Raw genomic sequence first — 7,883 nt, forward strand, 5'->3', positions numbered from 1 at the left:
GGGGGTCTGCCCGCTGTGTTCATCAAAGTAAACTCCCATTCCTGCCTGCACGACAGCAGGTGAAGATTCAGCTCTCTTGACAGGAGTCAGATCTTCATATTCCCTAAGAAGAATTGTCTCTTAGACCAGGCACTAACTGAACACAAACAGTTTGTGTATTTGCTGAGATTTGTTGAACTGATAGAAACTTTATATTTTAAATTAGCTGCTAATTTAAAAAAAAAAAAAACTCCTTTTTTTGCTTGCTCCTCCTCTTTAGGACTAGCTAGATGATGTTCATGCACCGCAACCACAGCTCACGGACATCTGGACTAGTTCAGGTGTTGTACCAATAAACATCAGCCCACATTACCCCTGACCATGTCACTGTAAGTAATGCATAAATGATATGACTTTGCCTCTTTCATTTCTTTACGATAACCTCTGGTGACTAATACACCAACAGGGCTGCCTTTCATGTGTTACTGTTTAAGCTAAAATTGCTTTGATGTTTGAAGGTGTTTAGAGCTGGGAAATAAAAACTTCCATCACATGTCTCAAATGAAAAGTAATAATCCTGTAGAAAATACAAGTTGTCAGAAAAATAAATGCTCAAGTAAAGAACTTAATTTGTACTTTATTACTTCCCACTGCAGGGAATCACACTAGGAGCACTAGAAGCACAAGCTCTCCACAGTGATTCTCTTTTTACTGTCATCCACATCACATTGGCCCAAGGTAAGTGTTTGTGACTCTTTGACTAGCCTCACTTCTAACACATAAGAAGACAGAGGATAAACGCCATAAAAAAACAACACTTTTCCATATTGTGTATAATAAGATTGTTTATCTTGGCACATCAAAAAGTAAAACACTGGTGTAATTTCAGGCCTCTGGGTTTATTTAAATTCTGTTCTTGCTATAATCTGCATTGGTGGTTGTAAATGAGTTCCTTTGTGGATGAGGATGATCCAAGAACTTACCACATAACAACTGTTCACTCTGTGAACATACAACCAAGAGCCTTTTTAGGTCATTTAGACTATAAATCTAAAAAAGAAAACTTATGACAAGTTGGATATTTGTAATGCACAAGCTTGATGTCCTTTATTAATTAAGGTTTTATTATTATTATTTAGTATTGTGGTTATCCAAAGCCAGGATACACTCAACAATAAAATCTTGCTACATTATAAAAATTTTATACTAGATTATTAGAAGTTGGCTGATCATTGTCATTGTTAGCGGCAACCTATGATCCATTAGTTGTAAATACTAAAGCCTCAAGTAAAAGAGGCTGATGATGACGATCCATGATGTAGCGACTTTCACAGTTCAGCTCCCTTAACGATGAAGCAAACCAATAAAACTCTTCTTCAATCCACATACATATGATTCACTATATGCATTTGATTAAAGAGTGTACTTGCATTTGAAGTTCAGATATCTTTAAAAGAATAATACAGACAACACAGGTTGCATGTTAGTGCAATTTAGATTTTTTTCTTCATGTAAACTGGTTATGCTGCTATATATCTGTTTTATTGTTAAAGGATTTTATCTTTTTAATTCATGGATGAGGAGTTAAATACCACCTATGTAACTCTAGATGGATACATTGAAGTTAACAAGTACAGATATGTTTATTTTGTATTATCTTTACATTATACATTATAATAATCTGCAGTAATTCTACCATCGTAATGCGTGATCTGGATTCATAAAAATCTTCATGAGCCTATGTACATTTTCATTGCAGCTTTGCTACTGAACTGTCTCCTTTACAGCACAACTATTTACCCAAAACTTCTGATTGACTTTTTATCTGAAAAACAAGTCATAACATATTCAGCCTGTCTCTTTCAGTTTTTTATGTTTTACACTTTAGGCAGTTCGGAGTTCTTTCTCTTGGCAGCCATGGCCTATGACAGATATGTGGCTATTTGTAAACCTCTTGAATATCCAACTATCATGAACAAAACCACTGTGAGCATTTTCCTGGTTGTATCTTGGCTTATACCTGCTTTTCATGTTGCAGTCCAAGCAATAGGGAGTGCTGAAGCAACACTGTGTAACTTTAATTTAAAGGGAATATTTTGTAATAATGCAGTTTACACTCTTCAGTGTGTAAGGTCAAGATTAATTATTGTATTTGGAGTGGTTGCTTTAATAGATCTTACAATACTTCCTCTGCTCTTCATAGTTTTCACTTATACAAACATTTTTATCATCTCATATCAAAGTTGTAAAGAAATTAGGAAGAAAGCTGCAGAGACCTGTTTACCCCACCTGTTAGTTTTAATCAGTATTTCCTGTCTAAGTATCTATGATATAAGCATAGCTCGAGTGGAATCAGATTTTCCAAAAATTGCTCGATTGCTAATGACATTACAAATAGTGCTCTATCATCCATTGTTTAATCCATTCATTTATGGGCTCAAAATGAAGGAAATTTCTAAACAGCTAAAAAGATTCTTTTGTCATGCCAGAATCATTACGTGTATTAACTATGAATGCTAATGTGCCGTAATTCATTATGTAATCAGTTTGTCGAAAGTTACTGAAAACACTTTTCATTTAACATAATCAAAAGTAAAACATAAAATGTCATTTTTACTCATTTAATTATTCATAAATTATTGCAATTATTTGCCGTAGATATAGTCCATATCCAAGTCCATATTGATAATAGGACAAACATGTTCTACTTTTATTTTGTAGATATACTACTCCTCAACATGTTTTTCTGTAGTTTCTAATAATTACAAGTCTAACAGAGTAATCAATCTTTTTAAAGAAAACATATTTAAGCAAAATAAATGACATTAGTTTTAATCCATTTCACACAATTCTTTTTTTATTTTTATTTTTTAAATTGTATGTTGCTGTACTCAGTACAATGCTCATGTAAATGGGATGCAATACCTACAGTTTCAGAGCTATAGACTTTTGGTAAGTCACAACCTAAGAGCTTTTGGAGAAGCAATTAATGAAAAATGTATGCAGTTGTCTTAACATATCCATTCTGCCATAGGTAAAATAATAGGTAATAAATCAATTTTCAGATTAATGTTTTTAAACTTTTGTATTTCCTTATTTTTACATTATTACTGATTCTTATTTACCGTATGCTATAAGTGGAACATAGATTATCCACTGAAGGAATAAGTGGATAAGTCACTGTTGCATAAGGTCCTGCATCTTCACCACTTGTCACATTTTATCAGTCATTGTGAGTTATTAACCAAACAGATGTATGTAGAAAAATCCAAATTACAAAAAAATTGGGACACCGTGTAACATGAAAATGAAAAAAGATGTGAAAAAAACAAGAATGAAAAAAAAAGTAAAAAATTGCTCTCATAAACCCATCTTTTATTCACAATAGAACATTAAAAACATATCAAATGTTTTGAAATGAAAGTTCAATATTTTACCATTTCATGAAAAATATTAACACCACTACAGACAGATAGGTTCTAGAATCTAACTTCACAACATGTAATTAAATTATATAAATAATTAGTAAAACAAATGAAACTTCTAAACTCAATCTTAAGTTCTTTTGTCAAATCTAACTATAATGAATATATCATTGGGAAAAGTAGATGAAAATTATAATGTTTTTTTCATGAAATGGCATCTTTGTCATTACTTCTGTTGTTGCAGGGTGGGTTCAAAATCTTCCCTATGGTCAGTGTTGAGGAGTAACAGAATACATGTTGGGCCTTGGGGGTTTGGGTCCTGGTTGGTGTGTCGCCGGGGTTGTGGGCGGGTGGGTACATGGGGCTAAGCCCTGGTGCGGGGGCCGCCAGTGCATCGAGCCACCTGAGGGGCTCTTCAACTGGTGGGGGAGGCTGTTACATCTTGCAGGAGGTCTCTCTCTCCAGGAACTCACTCTGCAGGTGGGGGAGATATAGGAGAGGTGGAAGAAGAACTCAGCCTGGGTGTCTATTGTCTTGTGTAGTCTGGAAGATGAGTGGATGACGGGGTGGGTGCAGTTTTCTCAGTGGTGGGGTCGGGTGGGCTGTCTCGTGCTCTGTGGGGCTGGGCGGGCGCTGCTGAACTGGGACCCACTCCGGATGGTTCTGGGCCCCTGCCTTGGTGGGTTGCAGAGTATGGGGGTGCCTACTGGGGTCAGCGGGGAGCTGGCCCCAGGGAGGGCCACACTGCCCCTCCCTTCCTTCCCTCCCCATCTCCAGCTGCTTCCTCTTCCGCTCCACCACAATCACCCACACATGCAGGGCCTTGGGGTGAAGGTGTGTCACCAGGGTGCAGGGAGGCCCTCAGACATCGGTGCATTGGTGGTTCTTTGTGTCCGGGGATGGGTGTCCAGGTACGCACCGGCTCACTCCTGGTGGCTGCTTGTCGGGGCCTGGAGCCTGGGGCTCGCTCAGGCCCCTTCGGGGTGGGGTGCCCTCGGCCTCGGCCTGGGGCTTGGTCACTCTGGCACAGCTGGCTGCCGGGCGGAGTTCACGGGCACGCCACTGCAACCCCTCTAGCTTCTGCTCATGGCTGCTGAGTGACCCCTCATCTGCGGCTCTCCTCAGCTCTTTCCGGGAGAGTGGCACGGTTGCCCCTCTGTTGGTCTTCCTTGGTCTCTTGTGCTCTGGGGGCCTCTGGATGTCGGGAGCCTGGATCTCCTCCATACCTGCTTCATGCCTGGAGGAAGGGGCTATGGCCCCCACACACTCTAGCAGATCATTACATGAAGGAACCTTTTAAATACAAGCGCGCTCACAGGTGTACACACGGTGCTCACACACAAACTACACCCTTTTTTTGGCTCCTACCTCAAAAGCACACTGTGCGCTGTCGATCCTACGTGCTGCAGAATAATATTCAATATTTAGTATTTACTGTTATATTCACATAGATTATCGCGATGATGTTGTTTATTATATTGCTCTCTTTTTGCTTGTTTTCTCTTTTCTTTCTCAACAGATGATCCAGGTGATCGATATATGTATTTTTTGTCTGTTTGTTTTGTTGATTTTTGTTTTTTTTTTTTGCCCTTTATCACCGTTCCTCTCCCCGCTGTTTTGCTTTTCCTACCTCTCTTTCTTTCTCCCTTTTCTTTCCCCAGTCATGTCTGTCCTGTGTAGCAAGTGAAAATAAAATAAAATAAACAATAAAAGCAAGGTGAATCAAATAGACCAATACGGCAAGACCGGGATGGTCCATTTGGTAAAAGTAAATCCATGCGGCATCTTTCTTTGCCTTTAGACAATAATTCTGATGGCAAAAGAACCAGACGGGACAGGCTGGGGGGAAAAAAAAAAAAAAATTGATTAATATTTGCAATGTAAATTACACATGACATGAAAAAAATACACATGATGTAGCAGATTTCTTTAAGGAAAAAGGATAATTTAAATAAGTATCTTAGGCACTAAGATCATCTGTTATCATCATCGTATCATCTGTTTCATAAGGTTCATACGTTGAGCACAATCACTACCTGGCAGAAACATAAACTTTATCTCTCTTAATAAAAATAGTATACATGTATGCCTGAATAAAAACAAACAAGTGAGATGTTAGAACGCTTTTATTTTTATTTTAATAAACACTCCAAACTGACAATAGACAGCTGGGGTTTGGAAGAGAATTGAACAAATATTTAAAATATATTCTGATAATTTCTGGCGCAGCCTTCAGGATCTTCTCGTATTACCATGCTGTTTTTAGACTTGATGGATAGCATTAACAAGCTTCTAGCTGCAAATAATCATGTGCAGTTCCACATGATTATTAAGAGACAAAAAGAAAATATATTACTGATACAGAAGTTGTTTTCTATACGAGTTCACTGCAAAAGTGCAGCCTTACCTGATGTTAAGCCTCTACTGTTACTCATTTTATATTAAGATTTAAAAATCTAGTTGGTATTGCTATGGCTAATAACCTTCAGTAAAAGTAATAAATCACACAGCAATAGTACATTCATGGAGTTGTAAAAAGCATGACAATATATTAAGTATTCCAAAGTATGCAGAATACGTTACTCTCATTGAGTAACTTAACGGAATACGTTACAAAATACATTTTGGGGCATGTATTCTGTAATCTGTGGTGGAATACATTTTAAAAGTAACCTTCCCAACACCTGGCCTGTACCATTACATTTGCTGTCTTTTGAGGGCCTGTCCTAGTCTGTCTTTGCATGTGATTGGCCACATGGTGTGTTCATCAAAGTAAACTTCCATCCCTGCCTGCACAAGAGCAAGATGCACAGAAAATAAGATCAGACACCAACTAGGGAGGATCAGAAAGACAAACGCAACAACACTGGTAGCCGGTGTTTTCGGAAAAACTCAGGAGAGTCTTCTCCAAGCACGACATCCCAGTATACTTCAGGCGCAGCAACACACTCAGACAGAAACTGGTTCATCCCAAAGACAGAACTCCTAAACACAAATTTAAGAATGTAGTGTATGCTGTACAGTGTAGCGAGGAATGCCCAGACCTCTACATTGGAGAAACCGAACAGCCACTTAATAAACGCATGGCACAACATAGAAGAGCCACCTCCATGGAACAAGACTCGGCTGTCCATCTGCATCTAAAGGACAAAGGTCACTCTTTCAAGGATGCCAATGTTCACATTTTGGACAGAGAAGACAGATGGTTTGAAAGAGTAGTGAAAGAACCCATCTATATCCAGTGTTGGGAACAGAGATGGGCAGTAACGCGTTACTTGTAACGCGTTACTGTAATCTGATTACTTTTTTCAAGTAACGAGTAATGTAAGGGTTTACTATTGCAAAACGGTAATTAGATTACCGTTACTTTCACGTAGGAACGCCTGCGTTACTGCGTTACTAAAACCGTGATTTTTATGAGAACGTCTCATGACAGTGACGTAAGCGAGTGCGACGTTCGTGACAACAGCTGTCTGCAGATCATAATATATCGAGTGCGGGACAGAGTGTAGCATGCAGCGTTTAAAGCGTGGAAGTACTGACCTTATTTTGAGTTTGAGTCCATAAAAGTGACAAAAACATTAGTGTCCGTTGTGCGTGGAAGAAAACTTCTTTTACAGCGAAAAAACCCTAAACTTCCAAGCAAGCACCGAGTGTACTACGACGTAATGTGAAATTCACAGAGAAACTCATGGATTCTTCCACTGACCGCTGCAGCACACCTGCACCAGGGTAAACCTCCTCCGCCTACCCCAGTCCTGCTTTACAGGTGAAAATAGAGCAACAGGACCGCTAGTCTTTGATTTTATTTATTTTCTGCTGTGTTTTACTTGCATCTATTTGAAAGAGTGAGTGTAAACACAAAAAATATTTTATGTGCTGGAATGTGCAGAAAATAGGTTTAAATGTTAAACAAATTTCTTCCAGTCAGAGAATGTTGCATATAATTTAATTTTTGCTTGATGCATAAAGTTAAAAGATTAAAACTAATAAAACAAGTTTTAAAAGAGACTTTTCCATTTGATTACATTTTGTATGATGAATTATGCAGAAAAAGTAGAATTGGGCTGAAAGATCTATCGCTTTATCACCTATTCAGGTTGTAAATCGTGTTTTTAAAAAGTAACTAAGTAACTAAGTAATTGATTACTTTTGAAAATAAGTAATCAGTAAAGTAACGGGATTACTTTTTGGGGGAAGTAATCAGTAATTAGTAACTGATTACTTTTTTCAAGTAACTTGACCAACACTGGTTGGGAAGGTTACTTTTAAAATGTATTCCACTACAGAATACTGAATACATGCCCCAAAATGTATTCTGTAACGTATTCCGTTACGTTACTCAATGAGAGTAACGTATTCTGAATACTTTGGAATACTTAATATATTATCATGCTGTTTACAACTACATGAATGTCCTATTGCTGTGATTTATTACTGTTACTGAAGGTCCGCGGCTCGAAACGTAGTAAAGGGACC

At 38.2% G+C, this 7,883-nt stretch overlaps 1 pseudogene; it reads left to right on the plus strand.

Moving 5' to 3' along the window:
* Positions 1-1,551: 1,551 nt before the first annotated feature.
* LOC120433498 lies at positions 1,552-2,499 on the plus strand (annotated as a pseudogene).
* Positions 2,500-7,883: the final 5,384 nt, after the last annotated feature.

Source organism: Oreochromis aureus, linkage group 16 (assembly GCF_013358895.1).
Source record: "Oreochromis aureus strain Israel breed Guangdong linkage group 16, ZZ_aureus, whole genome shotgun sequence".
In the NCBI taxonomy this organism is placed as follows: domain Eukaryota; kingdom Metazoa; phylum Chordata; class Actinopteri; order Cichliformes; family Cichlidae; genus Oreochromis; species Oreochromis aureus.